The sequence below is a fragment of the Hylobates moloch genome, unplaced genomic scaffold (genome assembly GCF_009828535.3).
Source record: "Hylobates moloch isolate HMO894 unplaced genomic scaffold, HMol_V3 SCAFFOLD_8, whole genome shotgun sequence".
Taxonomy (NCBI): Eukaryota; Metazoa; Chordata; class Mammalia; order Primates; family Hylobatidae; genus Hylobates; species Hylobates moloch.
Window position 1 is genome coordinate 113,495,832 of NW_026652283.1, and position 18,774 is coordinate 113,514,605.

General features: G+C 37.2%; 1 protein-coding gene across 9 annotated transcripts in view; it reads left to right on the forward strand.

Annotated features, from left to right (window-relative positions):
* The window catches only part of MSR1 (macrophage scavenger receptor 1), a 741,681-nt gene that overhangs the window by 521,159 nt on the left and 201,748 nt on the right, over nt 1–18,774 (forward strand). For 8 of the 9 annotated variants that reach the window (XM_058442303.1, XM_058442300.1, XM_058442301.1 and 5 more), the window contains exon 5: nt 454–549. The exons of the other annotated variant lie outside the window; for it this stretch is intronic. The gene's annotated coding sequence lies outside the window, so the exon portion shown is untranslated. The remainder of the gene's footprint in view (nt 1–453; nt 550–18,774) is intronic. 9 annotated transcript variants of the gene reach the window in all.

Below are 18,774 nucleotides of genomic sequence, written 5' to 3' on the forward strand. Positions count from 1 at the left end.
TTTTAACTTACACCACTAGCCCCACAATCAACCCTAAGTTTAATCACACACATTTTGCATACTTCACAGTTTTGCTCATTTTATTTCTCCTCTAAAGCTTTTTAAGATAACATTAAGTGACCTCTTTTCTTTGAAGACTTCCATGACTTCAGACTCCAGGGAAAAATGAACGTCTCCCCCATCATTTCCCATAGCACCAACATTAGGGGAGGTGGCACTAGTGGCCATAGTCATATGCACCAAGCACAGTATCTGGGTTAGTGGTATGATATGGTTTGGCTCTGTGTCCCCACCCAAATTTCATCTTGTAGCTACCATAATTCCCACATGTTGTAGGAGGGACCAGGTGGGAGATGACTGAATCATGGGGGCGGATCTTTCCCCTGCTGTTCTTGTGACAGTGAATGACTCTCATGAGATCTGATGGTTTCAAAAACGGTCATTTCTCTGCAGAAGCACTCTCTTTGCCTGCTGCCATCCACGTAAGATGTGACTTGCTCCTCTTTGCCTTCTGCCATGATTGTGAGGCCTCCGCAGCCATGTGGAACAGTAAGTCCAATAAACCTCTTTCTTTTGTAAATTGCCCAGTCTCAGGTATGTCTTTATCAGCAGCATGAAAACAGACTAATACGTGGTATCAGCCTTGTGATAGCAATCCTCAGGCCCACACTGTGTGAAGCAGATATTGTTTCTACCACCATACAGTGAAAGAAATGGACACCCAGAAAAGCAATGTGCATTCCAAAAGTCAAAAGCTCTATTAAGAGGGGCAGCTATGATTCACCATCACTTTTGACATGTTCTGCACCCTGTGCAGGCTTTTTATGCAGTTTCATCTGATTACATTTTATTGAGATCATTTTTTCCAGTCGCCTTAGTAGACCTATTGAATGTTTATGAGTGCAAAGAAAGATATTCATATATTTACATTTGAAATATTTTAAGTTCAAAATTATCTCTCATGCCCAGACTAGGTTCAGCCCGAGGCCCTGCAGACAGCTCCACCAGCATCACCCTCATCCTGCTCAGGCTAAAACTAAAAGTGCAACTTCTACCACCTCTCATCTCCCTCCAGCCCTGCAGCCTGTGAGCCTGAGGGGTACCCATTATTGGCTGGGGCAGAGTAGAATAAAGGTGGCCTGGGCCTAGGGTGAGAACTGCCTGAACCAGGAGGTGGGGCTGGGAGCCAGGTCTTTTTCCATCATTCCAACTTCCCTTTATAAACAGGTTTTCCAGGCAATTCTAAATGCCTCCCAAACAACCGCCACCTGGCCTGAGGGGCAGAAACAGGATGATCTTGGGAGATGGCCAGCTTAGATACCTGCATTGGGGAATTTGGGGTGGTTGGATGTAAAAGACACGGTCATCCTCTCTCTGGCCACTCAACACCTCCCCACTCATCTTCATTTTCCTCACCCAGTACCCCCCATCCTACTGCCGGGGGAGGTACACTTCTGCTCTCCGGTATTTTCTTTAGGTTCAGTAGGTTGCTGAATGGTTCCATAACTTTCTCACAAGACCATCTTTTAAAGTCCTTACGTTTCAAAGCTTATGAACTTTATAAGGCTTGGGACACAGGAAGGGAGCCCCTGGTGACGAGGTCTGGAGGTGTTACTAACCTTAGCTATATGCAGACTACAGGGACTGGGTTTTAGTCATCTTTTTACAGTCCCTGAAAAATATTAGTGGCTGAATGATTGTTAAATAAATTTTAATGAGATAAATTATGCTTTCTATTTTAATCATCATTAACGGAGAAGTTGTTTTATCCCCAGGGACACATACATAGCAGATTCTTAATTTCAGAGACGTGTAATAGTCACTTAAAAATTCACATGCTGCTCCCTCTGACTCATAGGTCTTGTACATTGCTGTTGTATTTTGGTCATGTTCTTCCTGTTTTTCCTTTTTATTTTCTTTTGTATATTTTTGCCAACAGGAGAGTTAATTGGCATTGCTCAAATGACTTCTCCACATTACCAAAGATGTCCTGGTACTTCTGCAATGTATATAGAGATATATAGGCTTGATACACTTAAAAATATACTCATTCTTAAACATACAATTCCATAGATGTTCATAAAACCACTTGCTATCAAGGAATTCATTCATTTAGTCATTTTACAAATACTGAGCACCTGTTCTATGCTAACCACTGAATGTACAGCAGTGAATAAAACACTGTTCTAATTTATGTCTATTCCCCAACCCCTTACAATCTATTCTCAGAACATCAAAGATGATATCTTAAAAACATAAATCAGAGAATATTATTCCCATGTTTAAACTCTCCAATGCCTTTCTAGTACATTAATCTGGGCTCTTGGCCCATATCTTCTAGGCTCTTCCTGATCTCTGGTCTTTTTTTTTTTTTTTAAAGACAGGGTCTCACTCTTGTCACCCCAGCTGGAGTGCAGTGGAACCATCATGGCTCACTGCAGCCTCTGCTTCCTGAGCTCAAGTGATCCTCCCACCTCAACCTCCTGAGTAGCTGGGACTAAAGGGGGTCACCACCATGCCCTGCTAATGTTTGTATTTTTTGTAGAGATGGGGTCTGGCCCTGTTTCCCAGGCTGGTCTCAAACTCCTGGGCTCAATTGAGCCTCCTGCCTTGGTGGTAACACATCTTATGTTCTGCATAGCAATCATATGTCTATGAAAGTCTCTTAAAAATGGTTTTATATGAATGCCTTGTAGTCTCTTCTACAGCGAACTTATTTCTGAGTTCAAACAAGGAAATCTGTGGCAGTGGTGTGGAGTAAAGCAAAAAATTGCATTTTCTGAATCAGTAAATGTTGAGTTGGTATTATCGCATTGACATGAGATTAAGGACACCTTTTACCGAAAATAATGCTATGACTCCACAGCCATAATTTCGGGAAATGACTTTATTAGTCCATTTTCACACTGCTGTAAAGAACTGCCCAAGATTGGGTAATTTATAAAGGAAAGGGGTTTAATTGACTCACTGTTGAGCATGGCTGGGGAGGCCTCAGATAACTTACAATCATGGCGGAAAGCAAAGGGGAAGCAAAGCACCTTCTTCACAGGCGAGAGGAAGGAGAATGAACCTAGGAGGAACTACCACACACTTATAAAACCATCAGATCTTGTGAGAACTCACTCAGTATCACAATAACAGCATGGGGGAAACCACCCATATGATTCAGTTACCTCTACCTGGTCTCTCCCTTGACACATAGGAATTATGGAAATTACAATTCAAGGTGAGATTTTGGGTGGGGACACAGCAAAACCGTATCAATGACACTTTATATAGTTCAATGATTTCAGTTTTGTTTTTCCCATTTCAGTTACTCTGAATATGAGGTTCCTTTTATCCTTTTAGTTGAGGTGTTTCGTTGTCTTTGACTTGAGCTAGTAAATGCTTGTTTCATAATTACTTGAGGATGTATGTGTGTGTGTGTGTGTGTGTGTGTGTCAATGGACATTTAAAAAATTATTTAATGTGCAACTCAATGTGTATTCGAAATGCCATTATCTAACTTCAAAAATGCAGAGAAGCCTGCTGAAGATCTCTGGTATCCACTTAATGCTATCTGTTGTGGTTTATTAAGGAGATATATCCTGAGGGGAGGCAGTGGAAATACTCAAAGGCACATATGTGCTAAGATTGTAAAAGCGACAACAGTTTTACTAGTTTCCTCGGGAGGATATTACATTTTGGAGTTAGTTGCCCTTGGTTATGTACTTTTTTTCTTTATGTTTGCAATCTTCAGCTTACAGAAGGCTATGTTTTTTTCTCAAAATGCTTTGCCTGTTTGTAAGCAATTAGTTACAGATAATCCATATCTTCCTATCTAATTGTGTTTCTAACCTTTTTTTCTTGGGTAATGGCCTTTATATTTTAGAGAATTGCATAAAGCGTAAAATAATATATCTAAAAAATATCAAAATGTTTGGTAGATTATTTCTGAAAACTGATTATGCTTCAGAACTGGTGGAAAGTTTTGTGGGGGGGGGCTTCATTTGCATTTAAAAAAAGCTCTATATCCTTTAAAATTTCCAGGTAAATTTTTATATTGGCTGTATTAATATGCTAGGGCTGTCAAAATGAGGTACCACAATCTGAGTTACTTATATAACAAAAATGTATTGTCTCACAGTGCTACAGGCTAGAAGTCAAAAATCAAGATGTTGGCAGGGTTGTTTCCTTCTGAGGGCTGAGGGAAGGAAGGATCTGTTCCAGACCATTCTCCTTGCCTTGTAGATAGGTGTCTTCTCTCTGTGTCTTCTCATCACCCTACTATGTGTGTCTGTCTCCAAATTGTCCCTTTGTATAAAGATACCAGTTATGTCGGATTAGAGGTCACCCTATTAACCTCTTTTAAGCTTGCTAACCTTTGTAAAGACCCTATGTCCAAATAAGGTCACATTCTGAGTTACTAGGAGTTAACGACAATTCAACCCATAACATTGGCTTATTACAAAATTCTAATTTTTCACATCAACTGACTTTTTAAAACTGATTAATGTGTTCATGCTATTTTGAATATATTTCAAATTAATTCATGTTTTATTTCCTATGTAGTCTCAATATGGAAATAGGAACAAAATTCATGCTTGACACACTGATTTTTATCTATGGGCTTGTATAGGAAGAAGGTTCTCTGAAATAAAAAGCTATGTGATGTGAGAAGCTGAGTCAGGGAGACATTAAGTTGTCTTTTCCTTTGCTCAAGTAGTTTCACCTCATTACCCTTTATCTCTTTCTGTAGGTATTTTGTTTGTTTTCATATAATGTCTTTCCTAACTACATGAGTTATAAAAATTTATTTATTAACTAAATCTCATAAAAATTTTCTTATCAGTGACAAAGTCAATGTGTGAAGATCTGACATCACATTCCTTTAAAAATCAATTCACAGGGTTATGTTTTGTCTTCTTAATCACAAACCAAGAAAAGTTCTTCAATTGATTAGAAGGCAGAGCCAGCAGCTTTAGATCTGGCAATTGGGATTTACCTTAAGTCATCTTAAACTCATTTTCAAGTTTTAACTGTTTCCCAGAAGAACCTAATGGAAACAATTCATTTTATTGTTAATATTTTATTTATTATTTATATATCATATATTATATATTTGAAATGTTATATAAAATAACATATTACATATAATATATGTTATATCAATATATGTTATTATATATAAGTTATTTTAACATATATATGTTATTCTAGTAGGTAACTTTTTTTCTGGAAGGTTCATCCTCCATCAACATTTAACATTCGATTTGTGATTTAAAAGCATTATTTCGGTCTCTATATTTTGTCCATTTAGGAATCTTCCCTGCTTTCTTTTCTTAGTTTATTCTCTTACGATTCAATATTTTTAATAAAAATAAATTTTATTTACAAATGTAAAGGATAATTACTGGTGAAAATTCATCCTACAAATAAAAGAAGAAAGAAAAAAGATTTATTTTAAACCTACAATGCAAGGCAAATATTATAAACATTTGGGTCAACATAATTTCAGATATTAGCTACATATTCATCTACCTGTATCTCTACCTATGTATCTACAAAATCATAATGGTTATGAACCCTCTTTTATAGTAACAACTAGGCTTTTTTCACTAACTATATGCCAAGAAAATGTTACATGCCAATAAGTGTACACACACATACAACACATGTACATATACTTATATATTTTTAAGAATCCATAATATGTATACACACATATATGTAAGGATATATATGAACACAGAGACATATATTGCCTTTTTAATGACTGGATATTTTATTTTTGTTAACTTTGAAATATGTAATATTTATGTAATAATGTATGTAATAGAGTTTAATAATAAATCATCTATATGCCCAAAACACTCCTAAAAAATAAATTATTATTCATAATGCCCCAAATTGGGAAGCAACCAAAATGTTCTTCAACAGGTGAATGGATAAACAAACTGTGGTCACTCGTACAATGGAATATTATTTTGTGATAAAAACCAATGAGCTATCAAGTCACAAAAAGACATGGGGGAACTGTAAATGCATATTGCTACATAAGCCAATTTGTCTAAACACTATTATTTTAATTTTATGACATTCTAGAAAAGATAAAATTATGGAGAATGTCTTAAAAATCAGGAGTTAATAAGGGATTGGAAGGAAAAGGGAGGGATAAATAAATGGAACACAAATAATTTTTAGGGCAGTGAAATATTTCTGTATAATATCATAATGATGGATGCGTGTCATGGTACAGTGTGAAAACTCACACAAGGTACAGAGTGAAACCTAATCTAAATTGTGAACTTTAATTTATAATAATGTATCAGTATGGCTAATCATTTGTACCAAATGTACCACATAAGGCAAGATACTAACAATAGGGAAAAACTGGAATGGGAGGGTGCAGATAAGAGGCTTTAAAGGAACTCTGTACTTTCTGCTCAATATTCTGTAAATCTAAAACTGTTCTGAAAAATAATTTGTTTTGAGACAAGTTCTCAGTCTTTTGCCCTGAATCCCTTCAGTTATCCCATCCTGTGCAATCAATACACACCAGTACAGTTTTATGTCTATAAAATTTGATTTTGTGCTATACACAATTATATCCATTTTTAATGATTTCTAGTTTTAATATTAGTAATACCTAACATTTATTAAATACTTATGTATGAGATATTGTTCTAGATAACTTTTAGTTTTTTTTTTAGTCTATTTTTCTTTATTATCTACAAACATGTATGGTGTATACACATGTATACATTTTTGCTGATATTTGAATTTAATACTTGGGAGTTGCATTGCTCAGATATATTATCTACACTTGAAATGAGATTGTTCTTAAGAAATGTTCGATAGTTTACTGAGAATGATGTTTTCCAGTTTCATCCATGTCCCTACAAAGGACATGAACTCATCATTTTTTATGGCTGCATAGTATTCCATGGTATATATGTGCCACATTTTCTTAATCCAGTCTATCGTTGTTGGACATTTGGGTTGGTTCCAACTCTTTGCTATTGTGAATAGTGCCACAATAAACATACATGTGCATGTGTCTTTATAGCAGCATGATTTATAGTCCTTTGGGTATATACCCAGTAATGGGATGGCTGGGTCAAATGGTATTTCTAGTTCTAGGGGATTCCCTGAGGAATCCCCACACTGACTTCCACAATGGTTGAACTAGTTTACAGTCCCACCAACAGTGTAAAAGTGTTCCTATTTCTCCACATCCTCTCCAGCACCTGTTGTTTCCTGATTTTTTAATGATGGCCATTCTAACTGGTGTGAGATGGTATCTCACTGTGGTTTCGATTTGCATTTCTCTGATGGCCAGTGATGATGAGCATTTCTTCATGTGTTTTCTGGCTGCATAAATGTCTTCTTTTGAGAAGTGTCTGTTCATGTCCTTCGCCCACTTTTTGATGGGGTTGTTTGTTTTTTTCTTGTAAATTTGTTTGAGTTCATTGTAGATTCTGGATATTAGCCCTTTGTCAGATGAGTAGGTTGCAAAAATTTTCTCCCATTCTGTAGGTTGCCTGTTCACTCTGATGGTAGTTTCTTTTGCTGTGCAGAAGCTCTTTAGTTTAATGAGATCCCATTTGTCAATTTTGGCTTTTGTTGCCATTGCTTTTGGTGTTTTAGACATGAAGTCCTTGCCCACGCCTATGTCCTGAATGGTATTGCCTATGTTTTCTTGTAGGATTCTAATGGTTTTAGGTCTAACATTTAAGTCTTTAATCCATCTTGAATTAATTTTTGTATAAGGTGTAAGGAAGGGATCCAGTTGCAGCTTTCTACATATGGCTAGCCAGTTTTCCTAGCACCATTTATTAAATAGGGAATCCTTTCCCCATTTCTTGTTTTTGTCAGGTTTGTCAAAGATCAGATAGTTGTAGATATGCAGCATCATTTCTGAGGGCTCTGTTCTGTTCCATTGATCTATGTCTCTGTTGTGGTACCAGTACGATGCTGTTTTGGTTACTGTAGCCTTGTAGTATAGTTTTTAATTCATTTGATCCTCAAAACAACATTGCATGCAGCTAAAAAAAAAAAGTTGTTTTATTATTACCAATTTTCACATAAGGAAACAGAAAGAAGTACAGATGTCATAAGAAGTTTATTCATCCAGGTTACACTTATTAGTTGAGATATGAACCACAGCAGTTGGGCTCTAAGGTCTATGTACTTCCCCTCCATTCTTTGGTGCCTAATATGGTGTGGTAGCAGATTTTTAGAAATGTGTCTCCACCTAAAATTACAAAAATATTTGTACATGTTTTTTCTCTTGTCCTCACATCTTCCATATTAAATTATTATTTGTAGTTTCTTAAATTTGTATATATTCTATTACCACCTTATTTTGTTTTTATCTTTTGCTCTACAGAGAAAACCTTCCTCTATCCCCTAATCTTTTTTTATTGAGTTAATTCTGCTTTTTACTCAAGACTCTCCCTTTTCCATAGCAGTCTGAGCTTAATGTCCCTATATGTTTCAGTGGCGAAAACTGCACACCTATGCCATAGCACACATAATGGTGGGGTTTAATTTTCTTTTTTCCTAATGAGCATGTATTCTCCTAATGCATATTTTAACTCTAAAATGTAAACTCCTCGGGTCAGGATTATGCCTTACTTTTTGCGTCTACAGGGTCCAACAAAAGTTCTGGGACATAGCACTTATTCAATAAATATGTGTTAACAATGAGTATGCCAGGATTTACATTTCTATTTAAATAATTCTGCCTCTTTTTGACAAGTATTATGGGTTTTCTTGTTATTTGGTCATTTATTATCCCTGTGTCAATCAGATAATACCACCTGTTTATATTAATTTTTCTTTGTAAGATAGCAACCACCAAACCATCAATATTCACTTCTTTTTTAGTTTAAATAAATGTGGCATGAAATATTATACAAAAATAATTAACCTAAGAGGGTTAAACAAACAAAAAAAATCAGACATAAACTTGTATTTAGTGGATGGTAAAAACTTACTGTTTTTAAAGAGGGAAAAACATAAATTCCAAAGGCCCTACTTTAAAGAGAATGCTTGGATTCCTGTTCTTCTCTGGACTTTAAGATATGTCTCTTTTATCTCATTCCAAAAGTATGCACTCTGAATTTCCTAAAGAATATTGCAAATAATCTCTTCTTTAAGAAGGAAGATGAGAATCTTAATGGACACAAGTAGGTTCGTCTATTCGTTATGCTTGCCTTAGAATGCTAGGCCTTGAATTAATGAGTTGAGAGATCAGTTTGGACCGGTTTTAGTCAAACATGAAATCCTTAGGACGCTAAATAAATTCTGAGCTGGTTTAAGAGTCAGTAACCCAGAGAGATTTTAGACCCTGTTGTCTTATGTAACATCCTTGCAATAGACAGATCGTTTAGCACATAGTAGCCCCAGTTATGGGTAGAACTAAAGATCTTACTACATTCATTTAGCCTGGATAGAACCCAATCCTAGTACACTACTGACTTTGACTGTAATGGAAGCCACACATTGGCAGAGAGAGCACAGCCAAATCATGTACAAAAGGAACCATGGGCATCACACACATCACCATTCACATTTGGACCAATAAGAAAAAAAATACGTAGATTGTAAGAGTTTTTCATGCCCTAGCTCCAAGTGAGAGAATAGTGCCACCTCCTATGCTTTACTAATAGACCGAATTGCCTCACTGTAATACTGTTTAACCATATAGTAGGATCCATTCTTATCAATTCAGTAAATTTATATTAAATATTTATTGCTTTAAAAAAATTTTCTTACTCTCTTTTCCTAAGTCTCAGCATTGATCCCTAAATCAATGCAGAATATATTCCAGCAGTGGTTTCTCTGGACACTCAATCTAGATTTTACTAGGTCATGTCAGTATGCTGGCCTCATGGGAGGGAAAAAACCAAGGTATTAAATATCCCTGCCCATTAGATCTAGCAGTATTAAAGCTGCTTCCCTCAGTAAGTACAGGATGAAGGATTCCACGACACAGCTCAACTCTCACCTGCAAAAATTCTATGGTCCGAAGTACTTTTTTTCTCCTGAAATAGTCCTGAAGTCTGGGACTCTGCTGGCTTTCTCCATAAGCTTCACTTCTACACTTCTACGTCTCTGTCAGATCTGTTTCTTTTTTTTCTTTTTTTTTTTTTTTTTTTGAGATGAAGTCTCGTTCTGTTGCCCAGGCTGGATTGCAGTGGCAAGATCTCGGCTCACTGCAACCTCCGCCTCCCAGGTTCAAGCAATTCTCTTGTCTCAGCCTCCTGAGAAGCTGGGATTATAGGCATGCGCCACCATGCCTGGCTTATTTTTTGTATTTTTAGTAGACACGGGGTTTCATCATGTTGGCCAGGCTAGTCTCCAACTCCTCACCACAAGTGACCCACCTTCCTGGGCCTCCCAGAGTGCTGGGATTACAGGCGTGAGCCATAGCGCCCGCCCCAGATCTCTTTGAAGAGCACTTCCTTCCCTTGCTAGTGGGCCCAGGTCTTTGACTGTTGGTTTCCCTCTGCAGCTCAACCATCCAGATTGTTCCTTGGCACCATTGTCAAAACAATGTGGTCATGCACATTTCTGGATTTTCAGGGCAGAATAATCCTGAAGTTTTTGTAACTCTTCCAAGGAGAGAGTTCTGGAAAACATGTCTATAATTTTGAGACTGGGATGAAATTAAGTTAGTTTTCCTGGTAGGAATCCATACAAGTCTTTAATGCTGGCTTTCTTTCCTGATCATTTTTCGTCCAACATCAGACTTTTGTAAGGACTTATTATACCCAAGAGCTGTGCTAAGCACTCTATAGGAAAGGGTCTAATGAACTCCTTCGGAAATGCTATGTGACCAATTTGTTAATATCTCTGTTTTAAAGATGAGGAAACTGATGCTTATAAATAGGGTTTTTTTGTTTCAAATTCTTATTCAGACTTTAAGCTTAACCCTCAACAGGTTAAGACTTTAAAATAGAAACTTTTTTTTTCCAACAGGATGCTTCAAAATACCAAATTAGATGTGAAAAAATGTAAAAATACTATTATCATAAGAGAATGATTGATCCTAGGGTATATTTTATGATGCACTTGTTTTATTTCAGCTTCTGCCTCGCAAATACATCTCAAATACAATGAACAAACTTGAAGTTTGTTAATAAATTAATAAAAGTTTACTTTATTAGTATGTAGGAGAAGGGACGGGTATAATTATTTGCCTCAATGATACAAATTTAGACAAAAAGAGAGGTAAGAGGTCTGAACTTACTGACCGCTCTTAATGCTTAAATTCAACCATTGTTAATCCCAGTAACTACCATCTGTTCTTCTTCCAGTCAATTCCTATCAATTAGGAGAAACCACAGATTCAGCCCAGGAGTATTTTCATCTTAGATATGGTTGCATGATGACTGGCAGAAAATGCTATAGAGTGAGGTAAAAAGATTATGATTCTCCTCTATATACCAAGGTGTCCCACAGTGACAAACCCAGTGATCAGGAAGCCCAGACTCCCTTACCATCACCTCACTCCGTTGTTCAATTTTGTTTGACCATTTCATAGGCTGACAAGCATCAAAAAACATGGACTCCCATACGTCGGGAAAGTAGCTGGATCTTCCTCCAGTGTTGTAAAGGCCACTGTGGCCAAAGTTTTCAATCAGAATTACTAAGATCAACCGAGGCAGGAGGCTGACTTAAGACCAGCAGTTCAAGGCCAGACTGGGCAACATAGCAAGACCCTGTCTCTACTGAAAAAATGAAAATTAATTACTAAGATCACACTTACTGGAAAACTTGTTCTCAGTTGTCATGGAAAAGAAGTCCTTGTTATTTTAAATGCTTCTGTATCTTCTGTTGAATTTAGTGAGACTTACCTTCTCTTTTCTTCTACATTAATATAACCTAAAATAGTACATGATCTTGATTTCGAGTCAGTCGAAATTCAGCATTCTATAGGCAGGAAATGTGGGTTGATTGCCTGGCCTCATTTAATGTGAGAAACCTATCGATTTGCTTAGATTTACTCATTTATTCTTAACATACACTATATTTTCTTAAAGCTAAAAAAATTATTGAATACCAATTTTGACTCAATTGAGAAAATAACAGAGTAAATCATGCAGCAAATTTCCATTTTAATAAAAGCGTGAAGAAGAAAATCAGCATTCTTCTCCCCCTCAGATCACTTCATTCTTTCAGATCAGTTCTTTCAATCACCAATTATTTGCTCTTGATAATGGGAAGGGAATGTGTATAAAGTATACAATTCTGTATAAAATTGTTGTTTTCTCTGAACATGAATTAATACTACATTATTTACGTTTATTTGATTCTTCATATTTAGACCATCACACTAATGGTTTTCATGCAGAATCAATCAAACAGGCAATAGGCACTCTAGTTTAATAACTACATTTAGGTATACTTTGGTCTAAATAACATGTTTATGAAATTCTTAAGAGGTTTCTCTAGATTTTTTTTTTTTTAGAAACCTTTACACAACTTTAGAAGCACACACAAAAAAGGGAAGGGTACTATTGTAAAAAGGTTGAGGGTAGGATTGTGCAATTGTAGGATACGGATTTTTTTTTTTTTTTTTTTTTTTTTTGAGACAGAGTCTTGCTGTGTTGCCCAGGCTGAAGTGCAGTGGTGTTATCCCAGTTCACTGCAACCTCCACCTCCCAGGTTCAAGTGATTCTCCTGCCTCGGCCTCACAAATTGTTGGGATTATAGGCGTCAGCCACCACAAACAGCCAGGACATTTTTAAAGAAGGGATTATTAGTGGGTCAAAGACCTGGTGTTAAAGAGCGGTTCTCCGCCACAACATTTGAAAACAGAACAAAGAATACACAGCATTAACAACTGTCTGCCCTCCCCGCCATATCCCAGTTTCTCCCACTGTCTGCTGAGTTACTTGTAGATTCCACGATAGTCTCTGCTTTAACCATCCATGCTTCTCCCTGCACTTCAGGCTGAAAATTCTCTCAAGACGATAAGCAGAGGCAAACCTGGGGCTCATCTTCTAGGTTCCCCTCTCACTGTCTTGCGCTGCCTTGTGTCAGATGTTTGAAAATAATTTTCTTTTTCTTTTTAATTAAAAAAAAAATTTTAATTTTCCTTTTTTTTTTTTTTAAAGACAGAGTCTGACTCTGTCACCCAGGCTGGAGTGCCGTGGCGTGATCTTGGCTCACTACAGCTCCGCCTCCCGGGTTCACGCTATTCTCCTGCCTCAGCCTCCCAAGTAGCTGGGACTACAGGCGCCCGCCATCATGCCCGGCTAATTTTTTGTATTTTTAGTAGAGACAGGGTTTCACTGTGTCAGCCAGGATGGTCTCGATCTCCTGACCTCGTGATCCGCCTGCCTCGGCCTCCCAAAGTGCTGGGATTACAGGCATGAGCCACTGCACCCGGCCTGAAAATCATTTTCATATATTTTACTGAGTTATATTGTTGTTTCAGGCAAGAGGGTAAATTCATTCCCTGTTACCCCATCATAACAATAAATCAAAATTGTATTTGTTTTATTAAAAATCTAATTTTAAAAAGACAAAATTTGATTTTCTATTGATATTTTCTATGCAGATCAAAATTGGCCATCTCCATTGCTCCTTACATCCTACATTATGTCAGGAGTTATCTTGAGATGAAAGCCTAAGTTTCTTAATGCAAGAGAGTTGGCCATGACATCATTTCCCTTTCAGCATATAAAATTAACATAACTGGCCAGGCGTGGTGGCTCATGCTTGTAATCCCAGCACTGTGGGAGGCCGAGGCGGGTGGATAACAAGGTCAGGAGATCGAGACCATCCTGGCTAACACAGTGAAACCCCATCTCTACTAAAAATACAAAAAATTAGCCGGGCGTGATGGCAGGCGCCTGTAGTCCCAGCTACTCGGGAGGCTGAGGTGGGGGAATCACCTGAGGTCAGGAGTTCGAGACCAGCCTGGCCAACATGGCGAAACCCTATCTCTATTAAAAATACACAATTAGCCGCGCGTGGTGGCAGGCACCTGTAATCCCAGCTACTCTGGAGGCTGAGGCAGGAGAATTGCTTGAACCTGGGAAGAGCAGGTTGCAGTGACTTGAAATCACGCCATTGTACTCCAATCTGGGCAACAAGAGTGAAACACTGTCTCAAAAAAAAAAAAAAAAGTAACATGTAACGTAACATTTCTAAATAAGCAGATCTACATTTTCTATTATTTAGAGTTAAGTACATTGAATGGTCAAATATTCTAAAAATTTACCAAGACAAGGCACATGTTGAAGATAATTAAGCACAAGAGAATAATGAGTAAATTAGCTGTCATGTGATAAAGAGTGTCAACTCTTCATCAGCCACATTGTGAGGCAATAATGATGACCTAATTGAATATGAGATGTTGCAAAAAAATTTAATGATTGAGTATCCTGAAATATATGTTTACATTTATTATTATGAAAAATGAATTGCATTATAAATGGGTTCCTTGAGATATTAGCAATAATACTTTGAAAACATCATGATTAGCATGACATTTTAACAAGTGCAACAGAAAGGCTGGTAAAACAGAACAGGAGCCCGGAGAAAGACCCATGTGTAGAGGGTCATTTGATTTTTGACAGAGCTTACACTGCAATGTTGTTGGGATGGGAATGTCTTTTTAGTAAGTAGTGCAACATTAATTAGATATCTACATAGGAAAGACCAAATCAAACCTCTGTGATGCAATACACAAAAGTCAGTTCTAGCAATGTTGTAGATCTAACGTTAAAGTGAAAAATAAATCTTTCGGAGGAAAACATAAAAGAATACCCTTAAGACCTTGGTAGAAGCAAAGATTTCTTCAAAAGGGATAAACTTAAAGAGAGTTAAGAGAGATAAAAGCCAACCAGCATCTTAAAAGAAGGTATTTACTATCTATTTTTGAGAAAGGACTCATAGACAGAATATAGAAAAATCTCCTATAAATGCAAAAGATAAAGTGTCAACCCAGTAGAAAAATGGATAGAAAACTCAAACAGCATTTTACAAATTACGATATTCAAAAGGCAAAAATCATATAAAAGATGCTAAAATTTGTTAGTCATAAGGGAAATGTGAATTAAAGCCACATACATAACGTTTTGACTAAAATGAAAAAGACAGGAAACACCAAATTAGAACGAGTACTAAAAGAATAAGAACAACAACAACAAAAAAAGAACGAGAACTGAAAGAACGAATACCTAAAAAAAAATTTCCCTGCTAGTGTGAGTATAAATTGGTATCAACATTTTGGAATACAGATTATTATCTAATAAACCTGAAAATACGCATGCCTTATTATCTATTAATTCTTTCATAATAACCTTAAAATGTGAATATTAATATGCATCTTTAAATAGTGGGAACACACTAAAACACTTATGCAAGAATGTTCATAGGAACATCTTTTAAATTAACCCAATGTGAAAAGCAACCTAGGAGTTAATTTACAGTAAAATGCACAAATTAATTTGTATTCATACAATGGAATACTATGTAGCAATTGCAATTCTTGAATGAACTACAACAGAATGTCTCAGTATTTCAACTAACTCACCAGAGGTTCTTAAAGAAAATTCAAAAAATGAAGAATGAATGAATAATTCATTCATAATTCATCGTAATTACTCAAATAGAATGAGTACTCCGAATTGTGTTTTGTGGTACTTATTTTTATAGAGTACATATTCTCGAACTTTGATATTAATGTGCTGCAAACAATGTTTTCTCATGCTTGCTCACTTTTCAAAAAATTACACCCTTCATGAAACGTTGAATCTGTTGTGCACTTATGTGAACCTTTAAAACACCATCTTTATTAAGAAATTCTTCAAGCATTTTGAATGCATTCTTTTATGCAACAAGTTGATTTTTCCCTAAGCCCACATGATGTGCCATGTAAGTGGCATAGAATAATAATTCTCTGCTGGGCATGGTTGCTCACGCCTATAATCCTAGCACTTTGGAAGGCCGAGGTGAGTAGATCACTTGAGGCCAGGAGTTCAATACCAGCCTGGCCAACATGGTGAAACCCCATCTTTACTAAAAATGCAAAAACTAGCCAGGCATGGTGGTGCATGCCTGTAATCCCAGCTACATGGGAGGCTGAGGCAGGAGAATCGCTTGAACCCAGGAGGCAGAGTTTTCAGTGAGCTGTGGTCATGCCACTGCACTCTAGCCTGAGTGAGACTCCATCTCAAAAAATAATAATAATAATTCTTAGAAACTTTCATTTTTGTGATATGCATTTAGAAAGAAAATGCAGTAACCAACTAGGGCTTCAGTCAAACATTTGCTAGAATGAGTCATTTTTTTTTTCTTATGGCCTTAACCAAAAATTCAACTAGAATTTCTCAAAAACTTACTTATACTTGTGTATGTAGACACAATTCAAGATGGTCCTAAAATCATCTAATTAAGCACTGGCAAAGTGTATTTTCTATTAATTTTTTTTTTTTTTTTTGAGATGGAGTCTTTCTCTGTCCCCCAGGCTGGAGTGCAGTGGCGCGATCTCGACTCACTGCAAGCTCCGCCTCCCAGGTTCACGCCATTCTCCTGCCTCAGCCTCCTGAGTAGCTGGGACTACAGGCACCCGCCACCACGCCCGGCTAATTTTTTATATTTTTAGTAGAGACGGGGTTTCTCCGTGTTAGCCAGGATGTCTCGATCTCCTGACCTTGTGATCCGCCCGCCTCGGCCTCCCAAAGTGCTGGGATTACAGGCTTGAGCCACCGCGCCTGGCCATTATTTTCTGGTACTAAGGGATAATGTATGATGCATAAAGCCAAAGGTAAATATCTGGAGTCTTACATTCACTTCAGAAACACATGTAAATATACAGAATCTACACTGTATTCACTACCACTGGGGGATATAAAAAGGTGAAGAAAAGAAGGAAGAAACGGAGACACTGCAGAGCTCACAGGTTTAAGGGGTTGTTTTGAGATCCTATTTTAAAGTACTGCATAAAAGGGAGATTAAATTTCAGGATAGATTCATTTCCTATTAATATGGACAGACCCACATAAAACTTCACAAATAGGTTAGGGCCTAGGAAAAAATTTATAACAAAATTTGCCTTCGGTATCTATATATGACCTTGTAAATTACTTCTCCGTTCTTCTTCCATCAGGTACCTAACATCTTCTTGCTATCTAACTCATCTATCCCATCTTCATAGAAGCCATCTAGGGAAGAGTTAAGGTCTCTCTTGCCTAAGGTCCTGAATTTCCTGCTGCTGCCATATCCAATCATCCTATAGCTTGCCCCAAACACCCTCCTGTACCCCATACTACTGGTGATGGAGAATCACTTACAGTGCATCTAATGTGTTTGTCATTACTCTGCAGAATGTCTTGCAGGCTCTGATTTCAGTCTGGAATCGAGCTCCATCTGTTTTCTAGTATTCAAGGTATTCTCTCGGTTATTCATGTTTCAAGTTCTTAGCTTTCTTACAATGGTCATTGATTTTTCCTCCACTTCTATTTTCACTTATTTGTATTTGGTGTCAGAGGGGAGACTTCAACAGTGATCATTCTGCTATCTTGAATTGAAAGTGTTGTCTGTGCTCCTTGAAAAAGACACAACTAAAAAAGTGGCAAGGTGTAGTGGCTGTGAAAACACCGCTCTCAGATCTGTGACTACAAGAAGCGGAATGACCGAGGCCCAAATTCTGTTAGTCACATTCACCTGCGTTCACGCAGCCTATGGTGATGACAGTGACACGGAGGCGTGCTGCTCTAGAAAGATGCAGGACTCCTCTGACCTGCAACGTTTACCTGATGTTTTCCACAATGGCCTTGCTGAACTTTCTTTACAACATCACTAATGTCTAAGATGCTCCCATACAGCCTTCCTTTTCTGTCTCCTTCTCTGGGATCCTCTTCCAGCCTCTTCTGGCTCCCTTCCCATTTTTTCTCACTGGCATTTTCCTACTACATTTCTTGTGTAATTTATCTTGTTTCTGTGTCTGCTTATCAAGAACTTGGAGAAACACACAAAGACATGAATACATATACATACATGTTATGTATGAAAACTGAGAGGAATCTAGCATGGAAGTTTGCCATATTTTGAGCACAGAAACAGGCTGAGGAGTTTGATAGGGAGCAGTGGGGACCAAAGGTTCACCTACGTAGTGGACAGACAAGCCAGGCTTCTCTACTGCATAAAACTGAAGGCCGAGGAAGAACTCCACTTAGGTGAAATCTAAAACGCATGGGAACCACTGCCCAGAGTGCAGCTCCATAGAAATGCTTAGCTACAGTGGATGGGAGAGCAACGGCAACACCTCACACAGGAGCAAAGTCAAATCCCACCCTGGCTGGTTGGTGAATGAATCCATTGTCATTGAGATTGGGATTCTTTGACTACCAGGAGAGGATCTGAGTTTAGACTGTACTTCTTGATGACTTGGAGGGAACCACAAGATTTCTAGACAAAAGAGATCAGTAGAAAAAGAGAGAAGACTAACATTTCGATTAAAATATGCTCTCAAGCTAAAGTTACAAATCATATTAGGAAAACTTACAGCAAGGAAGTCACAATATCAAAAATAAGAAGGTAAATTTATTCAAAATGAATTTTTTCTGAAAGCACAATGCCAAATAACTCTAAAATAAATATGCTTTGCATTTTTAGAAAGATAAAAGAAAAACATCTATAAAAATAAAAAAGAAAATATAAAAAATTATACTAAATACCACTGTTATATATTTACTCTATAATTTTTAAGGAGATAGGTAAATATAAAAAAGAAAGCATTAAGATTGTACAGAAGATAGAAATAGCAGT